The sequence below is a fragment of the Tamandua tetradactyla genome, chromosome 17 (assembly GCF_023851605.1).
Source record: "Tamandua tetradactyla isolate mTamTet1 chromosome 17, mTamTet1.pri, whole genome shotgun sequence".
NCBI classification, from domain to species: Eukaryota; Metazoa; Chordata; class Mammalia; order Pilosa; family Myrmecophagidae; genus Tamandua; species Tamandua tetradactyla.
The window spans coordinates 56,207,786-56,234,529 of record NC_135343.1 but is presented as its reverse complement, the minus strand read 5'-3'; the positions used below and the strand labels follow the sequence as shown (position 1 = coordinate 56,234,529).

Sequence of the window (26,744 nt, the reverse complement as noted above, 5' to 3'; positions counted from 1 at the left end):
TTCTTTCAACAATCTCTATGTCTAGGCTAATAGTTCCTTTGTTCCACCTTCTGTGTTTTAAATTCCTAAAAGCATTGTGTTTCATTACTCCCATTTTCTTGGATTAGTTAACTTCACATAATCTTATGCCTTTTATGTAATTTAAAATGTTCTTCTTTTCCTCCAGTGAAAATAGTAAAAACCTGAAAATACTTATTGATTACAATCTCTGAATTATGAGCTCTTCCTCATATTGCATTTTAGCTTGGAAATCTAAAAATACACATCCTTGTGCTTCATTTTACGAAACTTACATGCAGTGTAAGGGACCATATAGGAAAAGTTACTTGATTCTTCTTTTTTGGGGGGGGGCATGGGTAGCCTCTGGGAATCAAACCCAGGTCTCTGGCATGGCAGGCGAGATCTCTGCCACTGAGCCACCATTGCCAACCCAGTTATTTGATGTTTAAAGATTACTTTTCTTCCCACTAGTTTACCAAGTGATTGTGGGTTTCCTTGGAGTAAAATCTCAATTATATGTCTAATATTCAATAACTTCCTCTTGCTTAATATCAATCTAAGAACAGCTCTTTCTCATCTTCTTTGGGCATGATACATGATTTTTTCAAATAACCAAAAAAAACCTCTATTCAACTAACCAAAATATTATTTGCCTTTGATATAAGAGCATTTGTTCTTCTGAAGATTATTTTCTGGAAGAACGTTCTATGTTCAGCAGTGCCAGAGACTTCCCATTCTCCAATATAGTATGCTGATTACCATAGCTGGTGCATTGGTTGGAGGTGACTCTTACCTCCAACCACTAAAAATGTTCCTGAGTATATTGTGTCAAGGGAAGGATTAAATAAACCTATAAATGGCAGATAAAGCCATTTAGATTTACCTTCAATGTACTCTTACAGTGGTCTTATACTTTCTGTCTGCATTTAAATGTGTCATAGATATTTAAATAAAAGGAAAAACTATACATTTTATTATTTGAGCTATTGGGGGACTTTAGAAATTATTAGTTTAGCTATAGTAGTTTTCATTAACTCCATCAGAATTAATGATTTTAAGATTACACAATGTCAGGAAATCCACAATCATGAACTCTTTTGGAAGATTCTGTATATAAAAAAATCTATTCCATTTTTTTCAGGTAGTTTTTATGGGTGAGTTACTATAATTTATGAGTATTAAGCATTCTGACGGTGAGACATTTTCTGCTTTCTCAGAGTCGTTTATGAATTTTTTATTTAATAGGTTATTACTCATTTGAATATAAAATTCATAATAATTTATGCTTAATCTGAAAACTCGTTATTTTATTATCTCATGAAAATTTGATTGTAGGGCAGAAAGGTTGGGGGGTCATGATTTTTGGCATTTTTCCATCTTTTATTTTTCTACAGATACATATTTCTACTTTTTTTTCTTTTGGTTAAAAGTTTAGCAATGTAATGGAACTCATAATATGATGCTATTGAAGCTTTCAGGAGTTATCCTAATGGTCTTTTTTCTCTATGTAAATATCGTTAGCTATACCATTATAGAAAATAACTGAATAATGAGATAATTTCTGGGGGGAATGAGGGTGTCTTTAAAAAAATCAAGAAAAGATATAATGAATGGCACCTAATTTAATTTTTAGGCACATTGGAGAGAGTAGAATACTATATCATTCTGGCTTTATGAAATGTGAGTTCAGACTCAGATGTCTCATTTTTATGCCAAAATAGATCTCTTTCTTTCTTTTGCATTTCTTGTTCTTCCTATTCATACCTTTAGCAAATCTTCCTATTCATTTGCCTAAGAAGGGTGCTCATTTCTGGCTGCTTCCTTTGCCTCAGTTGGTAATTCACTCCCTCTGCTTCAAAAGCATGGATACAAGAGAAAAACGGGAACTGAAGGAAGAGAAAATAGGAAGGGATAGGAAAAGAGGCTTATGTAAAATCCTCACATAGCAGATTAAAATAATTTATATTTGAGAGAACATGATATAAAGCAGTAGTTCAGAAAAAATCTGTTATGAATTGTCAAAAACAACTTACAGTTCAATTCATCTTAAGGCTCCGTAAAACTTGTTACTGTTCAGACAAGAAAAATCTACCAACAAAGTAATGCTTAGAAAAAGCTCAGGAATGTGTTACTCTTAGCCATTCAGACTGCCAACTCTTTCTCTCACAGCTAGTTTGATCACACTCGTCCTCAAAGTGAAGAGTTCCCTCCCTACCTATAATTAATAGTTATTATATAAACTTCTAGGCTTAACTTCCTTATTCATTAAACTCATGAGTTAGTTATTCTAGACCACAAATGATCTTGCTGACCTTTTATGGCCCTTCTGCTTGCTAGGACAAAATTAATTATTCTCAATAAACTGTATGGCCCTTAAGATTTTGCAAAGGACAGACCAACACTCTTTTTGCCACCAGTCCCTCTTGTTTAATATTTTACAATTATTTTCTCTCAGTTTCAAGTTGTTTTTTCTGCCATATTTTCAAGCCCACTGTACTGCAATATATTTGGATAACACATGTGACTCCTTCAAATCATCTTGTTTTGGCTAGATACATTTATCTTGCAGGTAGAAAAGATGTCTTCCTCTCCTGGGAGTCCTACCCAGGGCAAAGCCTTTTACCTCTTTTGCTTCAGTCAATGGCATTAAAGTGGAAATACCTGCTCTTTCCCAGACATGAGTCACTTGGAGGTTGTATTTTACTTTTAAGTGGGGATTACTCACTTGTATTGTAAATCATTTGAACAGGGTAAAGAGGGCTTTTAAAATTTATTTTCTCAAGGTATCAATTAGGGCATTACAATGAAATTAATATTGAATAAATGATAATGGTAAGAAGAATTGCTAAGTTCTGCTGCACTTGTAGAACAAATATAACTACAGTAAAAGTTGAAAGGTCTAACATTTTGAGATCATTTGCATAATATGTTCACGTTCAAATGATGATACATTTTACTTAAGCAATGTTCAATGTCATTAAACTAGTATAAGAACACAGAATCCGAACCATGACTTAGGGACTGGTGAGTTAATTAAATCTTTAAGTTGCTAAAGAGTTTTCAATAGGTCAATTATTGACTCATTTCAAAGCGATAACTAAAACAAGGTTTATTCATTCTTGTATTACTTCATTCATTCATTTAGCCTTTCAACAAATAATTCTCAGGTTGGAACACCAATAAGTGACCTAGGAAAGGCTCTTGTGGAATACACATTTATGTATAAACTATCTACCAACCCTAAATTTCAGTTATTCTATGGGGCACATTGGAGCCAGCTTGTTCTGGCTGGTGAGAACCAACCATCAAATTTTGAATAATTTTACAAGCCAGCTAACAAATGCAATAACTGTTAAAATAAAATTGTATATACTTACAATGAAATAAAATATATAAAAACAAAGTAATATATACTCAAATCCCATTACTTCCTGATCATTTTAGCACCTTTTTTTATTTTTGCATCAGTTCAATCTGTGTTAGATTCTCAAGCTATATCCAGTGATGTCATATTGGTAACTTGCAATTGTTCATGGTTGGAGTATTGGCACAACGGAAAACAGTAAACTCCTAAATATAGGCACCCAACCAATGTGCACTTGTATTAATCATGTACTAGCACACCCACTATTGGTTAATTCTTTGAATACTTACAGAATAGTAGATAAATTAAGTTTCATGCAAGCAATGTATACTCCAAGATGAAATGTGTTTGTGAATGGAGTAAGCAAAGAATGTTGTCATGTCAGAAAGTGAGTGATTATATTACGCTTGAGAATTCAGAGAAGGCTTAGGCAAGAAGCCTTAAACTTCTACTTTTATGCAGTGTGACTTTCCCTAAACCACTGCTATTTTCTCCTGAGAGCACAATGATAATTTTCATGTACTTGCAAAGATATGTCATACCAGTAGATGCAGCAGATGTTTTCAATATTACAACTGCCCTATAAATTATAGCTAGATATAAGAAAAATAACAGTTATAAATATATAAATGATCAGATGCATGCATGCAAAGTACAATGTCACAAAGTTTACATGTGTCAAAAAACCTTTTCATCAACCAGGAATCAACTGAAAATTAGTAGACACTAACAGCTGGGTGGGAACAGAGAAAAAAATGTAGAAAAAGAGAACCAGTTAAAACTACCTTCATCCAAGCTTGACTGCATGCTTGCCCAGGGTGCACTCCTAAGAAGATTCCACAGAGGCTTCCCATTGCAGGGAAAGTGGCCTTCACAAATTCAGTTCAGTTAGTCACTAAACAAATCAGCTAGCATATGACAATGAAAAGCCTTGGAGGAAAGTGAGGGGGGCAATATCCAGTGTTGCTACATTATGCTATCTAAAGTGTCTTAACAGCAAAAGTAATTACAACATGTGCCAAGAGAAAGGAAAGTGTGACCCACAGACAGAAAAAAATGAAGGCAGCATAAACTGTTCATGAGAGGGCCCAGATGTCAGAGATATCAGACAAAGACTTCAAAGAAGCTACTATAAATATGCTCAAAGAGCTAAAGTCTTGAAAGCCGCTACCACAAAATGCTGAAAGAACTAAAGGAGACCATACTGAAAGAACTGAAGGAGATACGAAAGCAAGGGGTCATCAAACAGAGAAGATCAACAGAGTTATAGACATGATAATAAAATAATCAAATGGAAATTCTGAACTTGACAATCAAATAGCAGAAATGAAAATTTTACTAGAGGGCCTCTACAATAGATATGAACCATCAGAGGAAACAGTGAATTTAAAAGTAGGTCAGAGCAGGCCATAGTAGCTGAACAGGCGAGTTTTTGCCTGCTGTGCCAGAGACCCGGGTTCAATTCCCAGTGCCTACCCATGCAAAAAACAAAAAAAATAAGTCAATAGAGTTTATGCAATCTGAGGAAAACAGAGGGGAATAAAATAAGGATGAAGCTAAATAAATAGAGCTCAGAGAAATGTGTAGCACCATTGATTGTACCAAAATATGAATAATGGGCAGGCTAGAGGAGAGAAAAGAAAGGACTAGAAAACTAGGAAAAAATAACGTCTAAAAACTACCAAATTTGATGGAAAAATAATATCCACGTCCAAAACTCCAAGTGAAATACATGCACAGATTTCCACAAGCAGAAACATCATAACAACAATGCTAAAAGCAAAAGATAGAGTAAATCATGACTTATTCAAAGTGCTGGAAAGAAAAAGAAATGTCAACTAAGAATACTATATCTAGCAACAAATTTTTCCAAAAGATGAAAGGGAAATAAAGCATTTCAAGATAAAACTCAGGTAACTCATTGTTTGAAGTTCTGCTTTAAAAAAAAACAGATACTGAAGGCAGCTCTTTGGTCTGGTAGCTAGTGATTCCAGACAGTAATTCAAATCTGCCCTGATTTCCCCCAAAACCAAACCAAACCAAAAAAGAACATTGATAAAAATAACTAAAAATTCCTTTTTAGTTAATTCTGTAACAAAAAAGAAAGAGATTATAAAGATACATTTCACCACCTGTCCTTTCTAATGGGTTATAAAAATAAATACTATAAAACAACATGAATATAATTGGAATTTGGGGCTTAAAAATACTTAAGTGCAATATATTTGTCATTAACAAGACAAAGAAGGAGTTGAGAGTAAAGCTGTATTAGATTAGGGAAATGACATCAGATGGTAACTTGAATCTATAGGATCAGATGAAAACCATAAATGGTAAATAAGAAGATCAATATAAAATGATTAAAATATATACTTCCTTTCCTTTCTTCTCTCAACTTTTTAAAACAATATAAAGTTATAAAAGTAATAATATGGCAATATAGTATTTTGTTTATAATATATGCAGACATGATATATTTATAGCAACAGCTTATGTGGAGCAATAGAGCTATGTAAGAGTACCACTTCCATATCTCACTGTAAATAATTTAGTATAAACTTGAAGTAGATTCTAATAAAGGAAGATGTAAGAGGCACTCTGTAGTCTCAGAGATGCGAATACATTGAAAATAAAAGAATTGAAAAAGACATATCAAGCAAACAGCAACCACAAGAGAACTAATGTGACTATGTAAATAACAGACACAACAGACTTTAACACAAACAAAAAAAAATTGTTGCTAAAGACACAAAAGGGCATTTCATAATGATAAAAAACTGATGCATCACAAAGATATATTATTAACATATATTCACTTTTTAAGGAGCCCTGAGTTATATGAAGCATATGCTGACAGAAATGAAGGGAGAAATGGATGACTGAACAATAGTAACTGAAGACTTCAATACCCCACTTTCAATATAGGAGAGAAAAATTAGGCCAAAGATCATAAAGAACTAGAAGGCTTGGATAACACTGTAAATCAACTAGGACTAAAAAGCACTTATAGAACTCCACCCCAAAACAGTAGAATATATAAGTGCACTTGGAATCCTCTCCAGATTTAACATATGCTTGGTTAAATAGAAACCATAATAAATTTAGAAGTATTGCAATCATATACAGAATTTTCTCTGACACAGTGGAATGGAATTAGAATTCAAAACAGGAAGATATTTGGAATTTCACAACTATGTATGAGGTAAACACCATACTACAAAAAATCAATTATTTTTATAAGAACACAGGAGAACTAGAAAGAACTTGAGGTAAATGACAATGGAAAAATGACACACAAAATGCTACGGGATGCAGCCAAGTCAATGCCGAGAGCCAACTTCAGAGATGAAGTTAAAAAAAAGTTAAAAGATAATGGTCAAAGAAAAGAGATCTGAACACACTGCCACTTCACCTTAAGACACTGGAAAAGAAGATCAAGCTAAACTTAAGTCGAAGGAAGGAATAATAAAAATTTGAGCAGAAATTAATGAGCTAGAAAATAGAAAAGCAATAGAGAAAATAATTGGAAACAAAAGCGTTCTTTGAAAAGTTCAACAAAATTGACAAATTTTAAGTAGATTGAAGGGAAAAAGTTGAAAGAAGTCTCAAATTACTAAAATCATTAACAAAAAAGGCAATATTACTACAAACCTTACATAAATAAAAAAAGTGATAAGGGAATGCTAAAAAATATGTCAATTATATAACTTAGATGAAAGGGACAAATTCTTATTAAGAGCAAATTAAGCTGACTAAAGAAAAACCAGAAAATCATAGAGAAAAATCCAGGCATAGAATCTTTCACAAGTGACTTCTATCTAAACATTTTAAGAATAATTTATACCAACTCTTCTTAATTTCTTCCAAAAAATACAAATATCACTTCCCAATTCAGTCTATAAGGCCAACATTATTCTTATATAAAGCCAGGCAAAGGAATCACAAGAAAAGAAAACTTCAGGACAGTACCTTTTTTGAATATAAATACACATTATTCAACAAAATATTGGTAAACTGAATCCAGCAATATACACAGAGGATTATACACCATGACCAGTGGAATTTTATTTAACCAGGAGTGCAAGATAGGTTTAACATCTGGAAATCAATTAATGTAATATGCCATGTAAATAGAATAAAGGACAAAAACCACATGAGTGACTCAATAGACCAAGAAAATGCCTTGAAAATGTTAACATTTTTTCATGATAAAGCCACTAAACAAACTAGGAAAGAAGGGAAATTCCTCAAACTTTAAAGTGAATTTATTAACACCGAGAACCAATATCATAATTAATAACGGAGGATTAGAAGCTGGCCTCTTGAGATCACATGCACAAAAATAAGAATTCATTTCTCTAGACATTTCTATTCAACATCTTACAGGAAGTTCTATGCATGGCATTTAGAAAAGAATAAAATACTTAGGGATAAATTTAGCAAAAGAAATGCAGAACTACAAAACATCTTTGGAAGCTATTAAAGACGATCTAAATAAGCAAATAGAAAGACAATGTTCATATATTGGCATACTAAACATTGTTAAGATTGATCTGTGGATTAATATTACAGATTAACAAAATCCTATAAGAATTGCATTTGGCTTCTTTGCAAGAATCGACAAGATAATTTTAATATTCATGTTGTTAAAATAACTGGAAAGTTAGAGGGTCACATTTCCCCATTTTAAGACTTACTGTAAAGCTATGGTGATCAAGAGATAATGGTACTGGCATGAGAATAGACACATAGAGGAATGAAGTTGAATTGGCAGTACATGATAAATCCTTCCATTCATGGTCTGTTTATATTTAACATGGGTTCCAAAATAAATTATGTGGCAAGAATAGTCTCATTAACAAATGATGCTGAGACCTCTATATAACCATACACAATGAAATTAAGTTGAAGCCCTATTTCACACCACAGAGAGATTAATTCCAAATGGATCCAAGACCCAAATGTAAAAGCTAAATCTATAAAACTCTTAGAAGAAAATACAAGGACAAATCTTCATGACTTTGGATTTAGTAGTGGATTCTTAGTTATGGCAATAAAAGCACAAGCACCAAAAGAAATAGATAAGTTGCATTTCATTAAAATTAAAACTTTTTGTCCTTCATAGGATACCATCAAGAAAATGAAAAGGCAACCCACTGAATGGGGAAATATTTTCAAATGACATATCTGATAAAGGACTTGATTCTAGAATACATGTGGTGCTTACATCTTAATAAAAATGAAACCAACCCTGTTAAAATTGGCAAAGCACCTGAATAGACATTTCTACAAAAAAAATACATAAATGACCAATAAGCACATGAAAAGTTCCACAACATCTGTAGTCACAAGGAAAATGCAAATCAAAACTCCTTCACACCCACTAGAGTGGCTATTTTCAAAGGACATAGTAATAAGTGCTACTGAGGGTGTGGAGAAATTGGAATTCTCATACACTGCTGGTGGAATGTAAAATAAAACAGGCATTTTGGAAAACAGTGACAGTTTCTCAAAAAGTTAAGATGCAGAGTTCACATATACTCCCGAATAAATATACCAGAGATTTGAAAACATTTGTCTGCACAAACGCTTGTGTGTTATGAATGTTCATAACAGCTGTATTCATAATAGGCAAAAGGTGGAAAAATACAAATGTTTACAAGTGATAAAGAGATGAGATACAATGTGGCATATTAGTACAATGGAGTATTTTTCAACCATAAAAAGAAGTACCTACTGATAATATTCTGTAAGGTAAATGAACCTTGCTAACATTAAGTGAAAGCAGTCAGACATGATAAGCTACATATTCCATAAATTCATTTGTATGAAATATCCAGAATAGGGAAATCCACGGAGACAGAATATATTAAGTGATTGCTTAGGACTGGTAGGAATGTGGATACTGTGGGGTAACAGACAGTGTAAGGGTTTTAGTTTTGGAGTGCCATAAAGTTCCTAGCATTGTTGCAATGATGGTTGCACAATTTTCTGAATAGAGTACATGCTAAATGTGTGAATTGAACATTATCTGAGTTATACCTAAATGAAGCTTTTACCAAAACAACTTAAATATAGGCAGCTAGCTTTTTCCTGCTTCTGAACGATAACTTTAGATTTATCAGAAATGAAAATTGCAACTTTTCAAATTACTTTTTTGCATTCTTTTATGTTTTTCCCCTGATTATAAATTAGCTGTTTTGATAAAAAAATTTTTCCATATAGGGAGAACATTAAAAATCCTGATTTAAGGCTCTTTTAGGCCAGATTATAATAAGTAGTATTCTGTTACATTTACCATTTTGTTGAATAAATTCTTTCCTTCCCGTTGTGTTTTCTGTTCATTTTTCTACGTTTAATTTATTGATAAATGGATTTGTCAACTGAGAAATTACACAGCTCACCTGCAAGGCAACAAAAGTGTTTATTTGAGGTCTTAGAATTGTGATTCCAGGAGCAGAGATTCAGGTAGCAACCTAAACCATATCCCTTCTTGGGGCTTCTAAGCAAGAGTTCTTAAGAAAAAGATTCCATAAGTTTTTTGTAAGGCATTATGATTGGTGGATATTTGGGACTTTGTAAATATCTTCAAATTAGACACTTTGCTGATTTCTTTATCTTGTAGTTTGTTCCTGACATCAGGATGTGCTTAGACACATTGTTGCATTTGGTTCTGCACAACTTGTTAGTTTTGATAACTGGCTGAGACTTGCATTGAGTAACTTCCTGAATGGCCTTCTGACTCCATTTTAAATTTAGAATACCTATAACATTGGGAAATGTGAATTTTGCAAAATGTATGTATGTCTGCTTCAAAAGACTGTGAGCAATGTTTAGTTGTTCTTCCCTCCCACTCTTTTTGTAATATTTGAATTACAATGAGAATTAAATATTATTTTCTTCAAAATGGTCACAGATTTTTTCCTTATCTACCTCCACTTCCCTTCAGTGTTTTTTTTGCGTGTGAAAATACAGCTGGTATCTTACTTTTGTTCACATTTTCAGTAAATATCAAAAGGCCTCTGCCATGAGCATAATTTGCCATGATATCCAAGTCAGTTGAGTTAAGAGAAAAGATAGTGCCTACATGCAAAAATCATTTACAAACTGATAAATATTGGAATTTAACAATCTATTGATTACTAAGAGAAACATTTTTAAATCAAAGAATAACCTGGCTTGAGTGAGTTCAGCCATTTCACTCACATTTATATTTAACCCCACTCCATCTACTTAGGTGTAATTTCATATTAATTACTTATTATCTTCTCTTTCCTAGACCTAAGATGTGAGACTTGAAAGCTACTTATAATATGTGAGGAATGCTGGCTCTCTGGATGTCACCAGAACTGCCTGGAGATAAGACAAAGCTGATTAACCACTCACATCTGTAAGGGAGGACACTACCATGGCAGAGCTTTCATAGTGTTTCCAAGGAAGAAGAGAAGGACAAGGCCAGATTTGCTGTGGTTTTAAAGTTTGTTTTAAGGTTTGTTTTGTAATGAGTAACTGATTAAGATTGAGAGATAATTCTAATATAAAAATTTAGGATTATTGGGAACAAAAAAGCAAAACCTTTGAGGCTAAGAAGTTCAAAGATGATTGGAATGTCTGAGTTTTTCTCTTAAAGCATTGATGAGTCTTTTTGGAAATGCTTGTCATAAATATAAAGTTATTTGCCTGGAAAAGAATGCTCTGCAACCAGGAAATTATGCTAATGAGGACAATAGAATAATAAAGTCTCATTAAGGTAGACAACATGCTGGGTGGGGGTAGATAGTTCTGGTTCTCCTTTTTAACGATGTCTTCACAGAAAAGGGGATAGTTGGACTCTCCCTTGCATCTCTGAACCAGCTTATTATTGAGAATTGGGACAGGAACATTTACACATATTTCTTTATGAAAAATGGGACAAAGCTTTGAGCTGGAGGTTTTCAGAGATATATTAGAGATTTAGACATTAATGGACTTCTTTGAAATATAACAAATAAAGAACATTAATGGGCTAATTTGATATTATGGACTAAGTAATATGAAATGAGAATTTATTAATAAACTGAGCATAGACAAAGTACAGAACATAATGATAATTTGCCTGAAAATGCAAACCAAATTAATTAAATCAGTCAAACAATAATAAGTAAAGGCCAAGTTGAAACCAGAAACATATCTGAATGAACACCTAATTTATCTGGAGTCATCCAGATTCATCTACCCTTTTTTTCCTTAATTTTAATAATATAAAACACATAATGCATAATCAATAATAAATTCATGATTCAAACCTCAGTCTAGAGTCAGACATTATTGACATTCTAATGCTACTTCAGTCCTAATTCTGCCACTTCTAATAAAATAACTGTTTCTTATTTTGTTTGTGTGTGTATATGTGTTTATAGTACAGTTCTTATCACTCTTCTCCAACTCAGTAAGTTTCAATAAAATTTAGTTGCATGAATTTATTCACTATTTTATTACTATTGATGTTTATATTTTGAGATGGGCATCAGTTGCAATGAAGAGAAACCGATGGATTCTCAATGAAAAGTAAAGATTCTGAAATAAAGTGCATCTCAACTATTGGGCTCCCAGCTGAAGTATTGAATGACCTATTCTGTAAAATCTCATGCTTTCTAGCAACTTAATTTAAGTTCATCGTGCCCTTATAAGTTCCACAGATAATCATTTGCTATTGGACTTAGAATATTCAGGCAATATTGGTGATGGTAATATGCTGGAAATTCACAAATTGAGTTGAAAAATATTAAAGGCTCAGAGTAGAGATGCATAATACAGTATGCTAATTAGTATAAAGATACAATAAGTACTCAGATAGGGCACTTAAGGGGGAAATTCACATTTCCATATCTAGATAAATATATTATTTGCATTATTTTTCCTCTCTTTACCTCTGTGCTCCTGAAAGTGATCTGATCTGCTCCAATCCTTTCTTGGCATATTTGAAGGAGATGAGACTGGAAATGAGCTTTAAACCTGAAAAGGAATACAGTGGCATTAAAGTGTGGCTTTGAACTAATCTGATAATCCACAAAATGACCCCTTTGGTGCCTCCTTTTAAGGAAAAGTATAAATAATGAAGCACAGAGGAAGAAATCTGAATGGTCAAAAACTATATAAATATATATATATATCCATTTCTCTTGTAACCAGGGAAATGCAAACTAAAAAGCTATGAAGTAAAATTTAAAATGCATGAGGTTGGTAAAAAATCTAAAGACCTAAAAATATACCATATATACAATAACCCAGGAAACTGCTGTGGAAATTTAAGTGGTTATGATAGTTTCCAAGAGCAATTTGGCAATGTCCAGTAAAATTGAAAGAACACATAAACTTTAAGACTCCATTTCTTGTAAATTCTTGCATACATGTAAAAATACTTATTGCCATATGGTAATATTGAAACAAACAAAAAAACTCAGGTTGGGATGCTTAAATGTTGGGATGCTTAAATATCCACCTAAGTAAACAGAAATAATACATTTTTTGTAATTAAACAACTGAATACTATGCAGCAGTTAAATTGAATGACACACGCCCAAATTATACACAATAGTCCTAGTTGTATATTATGTCTACTGCATAACACAACTTAATTTTGATGAAGTATAAAATACGAAAATTATCTTATGTATTTAAGTTGGATATTAACATATGAAATAAGATGTACAAAACACACATGACCATGTTAACAATAGATTAATGATGGTGATTGCTTTTATGGAGTAAGGAAGAGATATAAAGAGGGTTTCAAATTAATCTATTAAAATATTTAAACTTTTTAAAGCATATATTACAAAACATTACTTGCACACCTATTAGTAAATTCACATATCTCATTATTCTCTACCATTTTTGCATTTTAAAAATATGCTGCAAGAAAAGGGACCATTAGTTGGATTTTACACCAATATTACATATATCTTGTTCAGAATATATAATATCTTAAGGTAGATTTCATGTTATTACCTCTAGTGGTGTTCACATTCAGACTTTCTATAATGTTCTATTTTTGCACTCTAAGATGAAAAAAAAAAAGGTTTTTCTCAATGAAAGTCCTGGAATTGAAAGGAATGAAAAGAGTTACCATTAGTGACTGAAGAATGTGTCAACGAGTATATTTCTTTTGATAAATTTTACAATTTATACTGCAAGTCTTTAAAAGGTGGTTATACTTTTGAAACTATAATTCTATAATAATTTATTCTGGGAAATGTTTTTAAAATGGTGTTCAATACAGCATTAATTATTACATTAAGAATTTGAAAAATAAATAATGTGGGACTGGTTAACTATTTTGGTATGTTGTAACATGTAGCAACCATTAATTAAACATTAAAGCAAAAAGAGGGTACGAAATGCATGTTATAATCATACCTAGAAAAATCTACATGTAAGTTCATTAAATGTTTATTTCAAATCAAGTTTTGTTTTCAAATATTTACCTGAATTTTATAATTTTTATAGAAATAATATTCTAAATATATGCATATTTATAAGCATAAATAAGTACAAATTTTCAAAAGTCAGCATTTACTCCACCATTGTTCCAAACTCCACAACTTCCTGCCAAATGCTCATGAAGACATTGTTTGAATTCTGAAAAAGTTGTGAGTTCCCTACCACTGTAAATATTTATACATTAGATATATTTTACAAGGGATTACTGTCTATTAGATATTTTTATTACAACAATATTAAACTTCTTGATTTTCATGATTTTCCTTCTGGGGCAGCTTTTTGAGAAAGATATATTTTTTTTCTTAGAAAATACATGGAAATGTTTGGGGGTGAAGGGGTTGGAGTCATCAACATATTTCCAAACAGTTCTGAAAATAAGAGGAGGATTTGAGGAAGATATATTGCCAATGTTGAGCTAAGAAAGTTCATTTATCTGTTCCCAATAGAGACAAATCTTGTATAGGCATGGACAGGCTTTGAAATCTTTGAACTTCTCATGGAGGATGTCATAGTTTGCCTGGTCTGTTGAAACTGATACCACAAACTGACTTAATCAACAGAAATCTGCTGGTTCACAGTAGGGGAGGCTAGAAATCCAAAATCAAGGTGTCGCAAAGCCATGCTGAAGTCTGCAGCTTTCTGATGGTGGCTTTCCAGCAATCCTCCACCGCATGGCCTTCTTTTTGTGTCTCCTTCCTTATCTTCTACCAATGGGCTGTGTCTGAATTTCTTCTACTAGCAATGACTTCTGTCATATCTGATTAAGGCCTTCCCTGATTCACTTTGGCCTTACATCTTCAAAGATCTCACTTACAAATGAATCCATTCCCAAGGACAAGTGGTTAGGACTTAAGCTTTTCATTGTGGGCAATGTGATGCCATCTGCCACCAAGGACATGCACTCTGGTAGCTATCTCCGATGGCATCAAGTACACTCCTTATCAAGTTCCAGCCCAAGGAACGATCACTCTGGTCCCATAGTGAATTGAAAGAAAGTATGAGAAGCCACTGGCAGAGAGATCATTCTTTATTGGTGTTCTAGTTTGCTAACTGCTGGAATGCAATATACCAGAAATAGAATGGCTTTTAAAAGGGAGAACTTAATGAGTTGCTGGTTTACAGTTCTAAAGCCAAGAAAATGTCCCAATTAAAACAAGTCTATAGAAATGTCCAACTTAAGGCATCCAGGGAAAGATACCTTGGTTCAAGAATGCCAATGAAGTTCAGGGTTTCTCTCTCATCTGGAAAGGCACATGGTGAACACAGTCACAGTTTCTCTCTTGACTGGAAGGGCATATGGCAAGCAAGGCAACATCTGCTACTTTCTCTCCTGGTTTCCTGTTTCATGAAGCTCCCCAGGAGGCATTTTCCTTCTTCATCTCCAAGGGTCGCTGGCTTGTGGACTCTGCTTCGTAGTGCTGCAGCATTCTCTGCTCTCTCTGAATCTCTTATTCTCTAAAATGTTTCCTTGTTTATAGGACTCCAATAAACCAATCAAAACCCACCCAAATGGGTAGAGACATGTCATCCCCTAATCCAGTTTAACAACCATTCTTGACTAAATCATATCATCCAGGGAGATGATCTGCTTACAGTTTCAAACATCCAGTATTGAATAGAGATTATTCTACCTTTACAAAATGATATTTTCATTAAAACATGGCTTTTCTAGGGGGCATACCTCCTTTCAAACCAGCACAATTGGTTCTCTCCATTCTGATGCTTACAAGACAGTAGTCCCTTATATACTAAACCACACAAAAGTGGAATTTTATTAATAGGTGACATCATTCATGGGATACATGATTAGATACATGTATGTTACATCATTGGTTACATAATCATGGTAACATAAGCTATGCTGTATCATGTTCCCGGGAACTTCATACCCAAGTGTGCTTATGGCAACTATTTTAGCAGGGTGTTTATAATGAGCAATCTTTCTGGGTGCAACACTCATGAAAAAGGAAGAACCCAGATGTCAAAGCTAATGGTCTTTGGAAAACAATAGAAGACAATGAAGTTCCTTCCAGAAAACAAAATCCTGAAGTAATCAAAGAAGTCTCCAATCCCAAGCATACACTTAAAGGGCATGCAAACTCTCTTTCCCAGGATATTTCAGATCGCTACGGACTAGCAATTGTTGTATGTGGCCCGTTACTATACTTTCCTAATGGAAAACATTGGGTTTCCTTTTCTACTTTTAAATGTTGGGTGTGAGGAGAGTATCCAGTTTCTCTAGCTCAGATTAAAAGTTACTAGGAAGAAGGGAGGAAAAAGATATTTGCTGGTCAGTAGAATGGACTTTGGGAAAGATAATTTTTTGTACCAAGTATAGCTGTTCATTTATATTATTAAATAGCAAAGTACATACTGTATAGATAACACTATTCATGACCATATATACTTTTTATGCATTTATGAGTTATTGAATTTTAAAGATATCTCTACATTTCTAGGCTTTGTGGGTCATCTGCGGTTTTCACATGTTGTCTGCAGCTTCCACAAAACACCCAAATCCCCAATTAATTTCTAATGCTGACCTGCAATATATCAAAACCATGATAAGGAAAATTGCAATGTGGAATGGATGGCAGTATTGATTTAAACTTATGGAACTTGAGAAATTTGGTTCTCCTATCACCAAAAATTTGAGATCATAGACCTTTACTGCAGAAAAGAATGGCAAATGCTTCACCCCACATATTCATCAAATTGTTCAGTTGTGATGAAAAGAGGCAGTGGCATTTCTGTTGATTTTTCTTCCAAGCCTATGCAATTAGACAGCATTTGAAAATTTCATGGGTCTAAAACTCATTCTCTTCATAGAGGGGTCAGTGGGAAGACAAGAATCACAATGTAAATTTATTTATTTATTTATAAAGGTTAGTGCAGTAATTTAATTTGGAAGTTGCATAGAAACCCACTCTTCCTTTCTCTCTTTGACAATGAATGAAAAGGGGTGAATAAAGACACGATTTCCTTTAGTAGGCTCTGCACGTTAATAGATGGTCCATAAACATTCAAACAGAAAACAATAACTTCACATAGAAGCATAAACATAATAAATACACTAAAACTACTATTAATACTAATAAAATCAATATAAAAATGATAGTGAGCATATAATTAGTTTTATTATTTCTACCACAGTTCTAAGATTATTTTATTTCCATAACAATTCTAAGGGCTTCAGTATCATATTAACTACACATAAAAGAGGAAAGAAGATTCCCAGGTTGTTTAGCACAGAGCTGGTGTGGCTCCAAAGACGTGTAAATAAACTTTTGTGTTTCTAGTCTGGCTTCAATATTTGCAGGAATTATAAACTGAAGAAAGTCATTTAATCCCTCAGTTTAAATGTTTGCCTCTGTTGAATACTAATTATAATACTAATTGCATAATTAAATGAAATGGTATGTGAGGACAATTTTTTATTCTCAGTAAAATGCTTCCCAAATATTGGCGATGATGCAGATGTTGATGCCATGCACGTGGGAATGCACCGAGTCCTTTCCTAGAAGAAGAAATAGGTGTGCATGACAATAGAGGACCATCTGTGGAGGGAATAATCACTCAGAGGGAATGCTCTATGGTCACTATAAGGTCAAATGACATGTAATATACCCTGCTAGACATTTTTATAAAATAAGCAAGTTGGGTTGTCAGGCAGGAAAGTTGCCCACCTGTCTCCTATAAGGCCACACTTAATTGCCTTAGTTTCCACGGCAGTTTTACTCAATCTGGATGCTGCCCTCAGCCTTGAAGCTCAGAAATATAATTTTTCCTGCAAACTAATTGAGATTTTTCTCCCCACTAAACCCAAGGGATTCCTGTATAAATTTGAATGCTTATTTTGCGATTTGCAATTATGAATAAATCTGGCACCAGAAATCAAAATTTGATTGAATAGGTCAGTATCTCAATATTAGTAACCAAACATACTAAACTACATTATTCAAGTCCCGTATGGGAGCAAAACAAGAAAAGTTTACAATATAAAACAGATCTAAAGCCATCAGGTAAAATTCAGCCTAGTGAGCGAGTCCTACCACAGAGCTTACTTTCTGGTAGAACAAGAATATTTCAGGGTTGTTGGCTAAAGGTTTTCTTCTTCCTGACAGTGCTGAGATAGTCATTTCTATGGTTTGACCATGTGACTCTTGCTTTCATTGGTTTCAAGGATGCTCAAACCTATGTAACATGTATATTCTCTCTTTAGATAGGCTAATCCAAAAAGGCCTGGTTTTGGACTTGAAAATATCTACTCTATTGTATCCCTCTTTTTATCTCAAACACCAAATTTCAGGAAGAGATGTGGTAAAATGTGCATAGATATCAAAGATCCTCCTAAAAGAGAAAAGATTGGGATTCTAAGACATTTACTGTGGATGTTCAATTATTCATAAGAAGGGAGTCTATAGCAATAAACCAAGTTCAAAGCCTGTACTGAGATGTTTATTGTAGGACTTGGTCTTATTGATACCGTTAAGTAGACACAATAAACTTCTCTGAATCTAATTCATTTAGAATTTCAAACAGATCAACCACAAACAATTATGACGTTTATGTGATATACCTAGATGCTCAGTAGTGAAGCAGAGGAGAACATAAATCAGGATGAAAATCCAGCTGTCTTCACTCGACAAGCCTAAACTTGCAGATGTTCCATCCTCCCAGAGGATGGATCAAACTTGAAACAATATGCTAAATACGATATCAAAGCTTCTGACCATCAACTTGTTTGGGAATGAAAGTCAACGTAGGTGAATATAAAATTAATATTCTTTGTTTTCACAACAGTGTAGAGCAACCATAATTATGTATAACAACACAGTAGCCAGACAGAACTTACTCCTCGAGCAACCAACTCTGATCCAGAAAAAGTGCACAGAGAGAAGCTCTCAGATTAGCAGAGACTTTTCCAGTTGTAGTTGACACATGGTGGTACACTGTTTTCAATAGAGATTCTGTGTGGTCAAAACTGGATATTCTATAGTTCCCTCTTTGAAATCTGGTCTGAAACCTGTTGATGTGATTAGGCAAAGAGGCTCTTCAAGTTTCTCCTTTGTCAAGTACCTGCTCTTGGGCATAACAAGGCACAAAATATCTTCTGGACGCAGCAAGATTTTCATGGCATTTTTATTTGTTGGCAATTGTGATAATTTCTGGCCTCAAGTTGTTGAGTGCAAAGTCCAATTCTGGGGGGTAGGAGTAATCAGAATTGAGTTTTATGATTAGTTGTCCATAGGAATAGCATTATCCCAAGCAAATAGAGACCAGGTAAAGTTGAAACGCATTAACAAAATTCTGCTAAGACTGGTAACCAGATTACTTAGAAATATTGCAGTCCAAAGAGTTGATGAACAGAATCTATCTAAGGTAGTTTTATCTATTATTCTCCTTATGTTTTATGAGAAGATTTTTTTGTTTTTGTTTTTAATTGAAAAAATTAACAAACAAAAACATTAACATATCATTCCGTTCTACATATATAATCAGTAATTCTCAATATCATCACACAGTTGCATATTCATCATTTCTTAGAACGTCTGCATCAATTCAGAAAAAGAAATAAAAAGACAACAGAAAAAGAAATAAAATGATAACAGAAAAAAAAAGATTATGCATACCACACCCCTTAACCCTCTCTTTCATTTATCACTTGCATTTTAAACTAAATTTATTTTAACATTTGCTATGAGAAGATTTTTAAAGTTCAGTTCTCAGAAAACTTGTTTTTTTTTTTTTCTATTTTGGGGGACATAAGTCATAGTATGATCCAGGTGATGTCAATTTCCTATTTCAGAGCCAACCTTACTTTGGCAACTGCCACTATGGTTTTTGGCATTTACAGTGCACTCCCTGATGAGGACATGTCCTGATGTTTGTATTTTCTTGCTGTTCAATTCCTTATGGAACAGCTCAGAGGACAGATCAAAACAAGGACTTCATCATATCTGATTGCAATTAGAGTTTGCAAAATAGTGCCTCAGTTAAGACAGAGGTCCTGCTGGTCTCTTCCTGCAGAAAATTATATGAATGCTGCTAATTTAATTCTTTCAAATCATTTTTGGGAGAAATACTTGATTTGGCCATCAAATTTGGTTTCTGTTTAGTGTATACTATGCAGTGTAATACTTAAACTTATAAATTTTGATTGAGATCAGATTCTCCTTCTTTCATTGATTACTTTGATAAGTACGGACAATTTATGAGAACTTAGCTCTCACAGGCTAGAGATGATATGGTGGAATGTCTCCTAGCGATCCTCACTTCCTGATATTCATGCCCTTTGTGTGACCTAGTGGCGTTTTCTTCCCACAGGGTTCCTGCTGTATAGGAAACATCAATAAATGTTTCCTATTTTCTTCTTTTCCTTATTTTACTTGACTTGTATTCAGTCTTCCTCTTCAATGATTTCGAAGAGTATGAGCAGGATCCATACGCATTCTTTCTTGAATGCTTGGTAGAATTCATGTATGAAGCCATCTGATCCTGGACTTTTCTTTTTGGGGAGCTTTTATAAGATGGATTAAATCTCTTTACTTACAATTGGTTGAGGTTTTTTATTGCTTCTCAAATCAATGCTGGTTGTTTCTGCTTGTCGAGGAAGTTGTTCATTTCATCCATGTTGTCTAATTTGTTAGCATATAGTTGCTTATAGTATCCTCCCATTATCTCCTTTATTTTTGTGGTGTCAGTAATTATTTCTGCACCCCTGTTTTTGATTTTATATATTTGCAAACTCTCTCTCTTTTTTGTTTTGCCAGCCTAGGTTAGGGTCCATCAACTTTTACTGATTTTCTCAAAGAAACAACTTCTCATTTTGTTACTTCTCTCTATTGTTTTCAGTTCTCAATTTCATTCATTTTTTCTCTAATCTTTGTTATTTCTTTCCTTTTGTTTGCTTTGAGTTTAGTTTCCTGTTCTGTCTTTAGTTTCTCCAAGTGAGCAGTTGAATCCTCGATTTTTGCTCTTTCTTCCTTTTTATTGTAGGTATATATGGCAATATATTTCCCTCTCAGCACCACTGTATGGCACAAGTTTTGATATGTTGTGTTTTTGTTTTAATTAGCCTCAAGCTATTTACTTATTTCTATTGAATTGCTTCCTTGACCCACTGGTTTATTAAGAGTGCATTGTTCAGCCTTGGTATATTTGTGAATTTTCTGCCTTCAGCCTGTTATTGATTTCCAACTTCATTCTGTTAGGATCTGGAAGTACAATTTCAATCTTTTTTAATTTATTGAGATTTTCTTTGTGTCCAAAATTGTGGTCTCTCTTGGAGAATGATCCATGAGCACTTGAGAAAAATGTGTATTCTGCTGTTGTGCTGTATAATGTGTAGCAAATAGATTAACAAAAGACCTGTGGAACTACTTGGGAGTAGATGGCATTAGGATGGTGGTGGCAGTAGCTGCTTTATGTTATCTGATTTATGTAGAACAATCTGGGAGCAAGAGAATGATTGTTTCCCCCAAATGGTTATTTTAAGTATGAAGGGAGAACACTGAAAGATAAAAACTTTGTTCCCTCAGGATATGCATGCATGCCTATTGTTATCCTGCAGTATATAACCAGGATCTGGTTAAGAACAAAATTGTCTGAAGTCTGTCTGATGTAAACTTAAGCTTAAGACCCCCTGAGCCCGTCTCTTTCATTCTTCCTTCCTTCCTTTCTTTCCCTTCCTCCCTCCCTCCCTCCCTCCCTCCCTTCCTTCCTTCCTTTCCTTTCCTTTCCTTTCCTTTCTTTCATCATTCCTTAATATCCTTCGGGTTCCATTTCTATAGGAAGCAACAGTAATGTTCTGTAAATTTTTCTTAAGTCTAATTCATTTATCATACTATTTAAAATCTCCATTTACTTACTGATTCTCTATTTTGATGTTCTATTCATTGATGAGAGTGGCATAATGAAGCCTCTAGGTATAATTATGTAAACTTCTCCCTTCTTTGTTGTCAGTATTTGCCTCACTGTATTTGGGTCATTCTGACTCGGTGCATAAATATTTATGATTATTATGTCTTCTTGAAGAATTCTCCATTTTATGATGGATTGTTTTTTGTATTAATATATGGTGCACTTCTTTGTTTCTTATCATTGTTTTACATTTGTCTCATTTATCAGTATTAGTATAGCCATCCCTGTTCTTTTCTGGCTGTTGTTTGTGTGAAATATCTTTTTCTACCCTTTCACTTCCAACCTATTTTTGTCTTTGGGTCTAAAGTGAATCTTTTGTAGTCAACATATAGATGTGTTCTGTTTTTAATCCATTCTTCCAGTCCATTTCCTCTTATTGGAGAGTATAATCCATTAGCATTTAATGTTATTACTGTAAAGGCAACATTTTATTCTAAATGTTGTATTATGGATTTTTTTTTTTTTTTTTTTTTTTTTTTGGCATGGGCAGGCTCCAGGAATTGAACCTGGGTCTCCGGCGTGGCAGGCAAGAATTCTGCCACTGAACCTCCATTGCATCACCCATCTTCTGGATTTTATATGTTGTATCTTTTTTTTTATTATTAATTAAAGAAAAAAAAGAAATTAACACAACATTTAGAAATCATTCCATTCTACATATGCAATCAGTAATTCTTAATATCATCACATAGATGCATGATCATCATTTCTTAGTACATTTGCATCGATTTAGGAAAATAACTAGCAAAACAGCAGAAAAAAATATAGAATGTTAATATAGAGAAAAAAATAAAAATAATAATAATAGTAAAAAAAAAGAAAAGGAAAAAGAAAAAAAAGACAAACAAACAAACAGACAGGCAAAAAAAAAAAACCTATAGCTCAGATGCAGCTTCATTCAGTGTTTTAACATGATTACTTTACAATTAGGTATTACTGTGCTGTCCATTTTTGAGTTTTTGTATCTAGTTCTATTGCACAGTCTGTATCCCTTCAGCTCTAATTACCCATTATCTTACCCTGTTTCTAATTCCTGCTGGACTCTGTTACCAATGACATATTACAAGTTTATTCTCGAATGTCAGTTCACATCAGTGGGGGACCATACAGTATTTGTCCTTTAGTTTTTGGCTAGACTCACTCAGCATAATATTCTCTAGGTTCATCCATGTTATTACGTACTTCATAAGTTTATTCTGTCTTAAAGCTGCATAATATTCCATCATATGCATATACCACAGTTTTTTAGCCACTCATCTGTTGATGGACATTTTGGTTGTTTCCATCTCTTTGCAATTGTAAATAATGCTGCTATAAACATTGGTGTGCAAATGTCCGTTGGTGTCTTTGCCCTTAAGTCCTTTGAGTAGATACCTAGCAATGGTATTGCTGGGTCGTATGGCAATTCTATATTCAGCTTTTTGAGGAACCGCCAAACTGTCTTCCACAGTGGTTGCAGCATTTGACATTCTCACCAACAGTGGATAAGTGTGCCTCTTTCACTGCATCCTCTCCAGCACTTGTCATTTTCTGTTTTGCTGATAATGGCCATTCTGGTGGGTGTGAGATGAAATCTCATTGTGGTTTTGATTTGCATTTCTCTAATGGCCAGGGACATTGAGCATCTCTTCATGTGCCTCTTGGCCATCCGTATTTCCTCTTCTGAGAGGTGTCTGTTCAAGTCTTTTTCCCATTTTGTAATTCGGTTGGCTGTCTTTTTGTTGTTGCGTTGAACAATCTCTTTATAAATTCTAGATACTAGATCCTTATCTGATATGTCTTTTCCAAATATTGTCTCCCATTGTGTAGGCTGTCTTTCTACTTTCTTGATGAAGTTCTTTGATGCACAAAAGTGTTTAATTTTGAGGAGCTCCCATTTGTTTATTTCCTTCTTCAGTGCTCTTGCTTTAGGTTTAAGGCCCATAAAACCGCCTCCAATTGTAAGTTTCATAAGATATCTCCCTACATTTTCCTCTAACTGTTTAATGGTCTTAGACCTAATGTTTAGATCTTTGATCCATTTTGAGTTAACTTTTGTATAGGGTGTGAGAGATGGGTCTTCTTTCATTCATTTGCATATGGATATCCAGGTCTCTAGGCACCATTTATTGAAGAGACAGTTCTGTCCCAGGTGAGTTGGCTTGACTGCCTTATCAAAGATCAAATGTCCATAGATGAGAGGGTCTATATCTGAGCACTCTATTCGATTCCATTGGTCGATATATCTATCTTTATGCCAATACCATGCTTTTTTGACCACTGTGGCTTCATAATATGCCTTAAAGTCAGGCAGCGCGAGACCTCCAGCTTCGTTTTTTTTCCTCAAGATGTTTTTAGCAATTCGGGGCACCCTGCCCTTCCAGATAAATTTGCTTATTGGTTTCTCTATTTCTGAAAAATAAGTTGTTGGGATTTTGATTGGTATTGCATTGAATCTGTAAATCAATTAAGGTAGGATTGACATCTTAACTATACTTAGCCTTCCAATCCATGAACACGGTATGCCCTTCCATCTATTTAGGTCTTCTGTGATTTCTTTTAACAGTTTTTTGTAGTTTCCTTTGAATAGGTTTTTTGTCTCTTTAGTTAAATTTATTCCTAGGTATTTTATTCTTTTAGTTGCAATTGTAAATGGGATTCGTTCCTTGATTTCCCCCTCAGCTTGTTCATTACTAGTGTATAGAAATGCTACAGATTTTTGAATGTTGATCTTGTAACCTGCTACTTTGCTGTACTCATTTATTAGCTCTAGTAGTTTTGTTGTGGATTTTTCAGGGTTTTTGACGTATAGTATCATATCGTCTGCAAACAGTGATAGTTTTACTTCTTCCTTTCCAATTTTGATGCCTTGTATTTCTTTTTCTTGTCTAATTGCTCTGGCTAGAATCTCCAACACAATGTTGACTAATAGTGGTGATAATGGACATCCTTGTCTTGTTTCTGATCTTAGGGGGAAAGTTTTCAATTTTTCCCCATTGAGGATGATATTAGCTGTGGGTTTTTCGTATATTTCCTCTATCATTTAAAGGAAGTTCCCTTGTATTCCTCTTTTGAAGTGTTTTCAACAGGAAAGGATGTTAATCTTGTCAAATGCCTTCTCTGCATCAATTGAGATGATCATGAGATTGTTCTGCTTTGATTTGTTGATATGGTGTATTACATTAATTGATATTCTTAGGTTGAACCATCCTTGCATACCTGGGATGAATCCTACTTGGTCATGATGTATAATTCTTTTAATGTGTTGTTGGATATGATTTGCTAGAATTTTATTGAGGATTTTTGCATCTATATTCATTAGAGAGATTGGTCTGTAGTTTTCTTTTTTTGTAATATCTTTGCCTGGTTTTGGTATGAGGGTGATGTTGGCTTCATAGAATGAATTAGGTAGTTTTCCCTCCACTTCGATTTTTTTGAAGAGTTTGAGGAGAGTTGGTACTAATTCTTTCTGTAATGTTTGGTAGAATTCACATGTGAAGCTGTCTGGTCCTGGACTTTTCTTTTTAGGAAGCTTTTGAATGACTGATTCAATTTCTTTACTTGTGATTGGTTTGTTGAGGTCATCTATTTCTTCTTGAGTCAAAGTTGGTTGTTCATGTCTTTCTAGGAACCCGTCCATTTCATCTAAATTGTTGTATTTATTAGCGTAAAGTTGTTCATAGCATCCTGTTATTACCTCCTTTATTTCTGTGAGGTCAATAGTTATGTCTCCTCTTCCATTTCTGTTCTTATTTATTTGCATCCTCTCTCTTCTTCTTTTTGTCAATCTTGCTAAGGGCCCATCAATCCTTAATTTTCTCATAGAACCAACTTCTGGTCTTATTGATTTTCTCTATTGTTTTCATGTTTTCAATTTCATTTATTTCTGCTCTAATCTTTGTTATTTCTTTCCTTTTGCTTGCTTTGGGATTAGTTTGCTTTTCTTTCTCCAGTTCTTCCAAGTGGACAGCTAATTCCTGAATTTTTGCCTTTTCTTCTTTTCTGATATAGGCATTTAGGGCAATAAATTTCCCTCTTAGCACTGCCTTTGCTGCATCCCATAAGTTTTGATATGTTGTGTTTTCGTTTTCATTCACCTCGAGGTATTTACTAATTTCTCTTGCAATTTTTTTTTGACCCACTCGTTGTTTAAGAGTGTGTTGTTGAGCCTCCACATATTTATGAATTTCCTGGCACTCCGCCTATTATTGATTTCCAACTTCATTCCTTTATGATCTGAGAAAGTGTTGTGTATGATTTCTATCTTTTTAAATTTGTTAAGACTTGCTTTGTGACCCAGCATATGGTCTATCTTTGAGAATGATCCATGAGCACTTGAGAAAAAGGTGTATCCTGCTGTTGTGGGATGTAATGTCCTATAAATGTCTGTTAAGTCTAGCTCATTTATAGCAATATTCAGATTCTCTATTTCTTTATTCATCCTCTGTCTAGATGTTCTGTCCATTGATGACAGTGGTGAATTGAAGTCTCCAACTATTATGGTATATGTGTCTATTTCCCTTTTCAGTGTTTGCAGTGTATTCCTCACGTATTTAGGTGCATTCTGGTTCAATACATAAGTATTTATGATTGTTATGTCTTCTTGTTTAATTGTTCCTTTTATTAGTAGATAGTGTCCTTCTTTGTCTCTTTTAACTGTTTTACATTTGAAGTCTAATTTGTTGGATAGTAGTATAGCTACTCCTGCTCTTTTCTGGTTGTTATTTGCATGAAATATCTTTTCCCAACCTTTCACTTTCAACCTATGTTTATCTTTAGGTCTAAGATGTGTTTCCTGTAGACAGCATATAGAGGGATCCTGTTTTTTAATCCATTCTGCCAGCCTATGTCTTTTGATTGGGGAATTCAGTCCATTAACATTTAGTGTTATTACTGTTTGGATAATATTTTCCTCTACCATTTTGCCTTTTGTATTATATGTATATCATATCTGATTTTCCTTCTTTCTACACTCTTCTCCATACCTCTCTCTTCT

At 33.9% G+C, this 26,744-nt stretch overlaps 1 long non-coding RNA gene across 8 annotated transcripts in view; it reads right to left on the bottom strand.

The window, feature by feature from the left end:
* LOC143661628 (uncharacterized) overlaps positions 1 to 26,744 on the bottom strand; it is a 163,123-nt gene that overhangs the window by 67,530 nt on the left and 68,849 nt on the right. For 7 of the 8 annotated variants that reach the window (XR_013164746.1, XR_013164745.1, XR_013164749.1 and 4 more), the window contains one exon: positions 12,274 to 12,358. This is a non-coding gene — a long non-coding RNA (uncharacterized LOC143661628). Of the gene's footprint in view, positions 1 to 9,748; positions 10,129 to 12,273; positions 12,359 to 26,744 lie in introns of those variants that run through there. The other variant, XR_013164750.1, reaches the window with a different exon arrangement.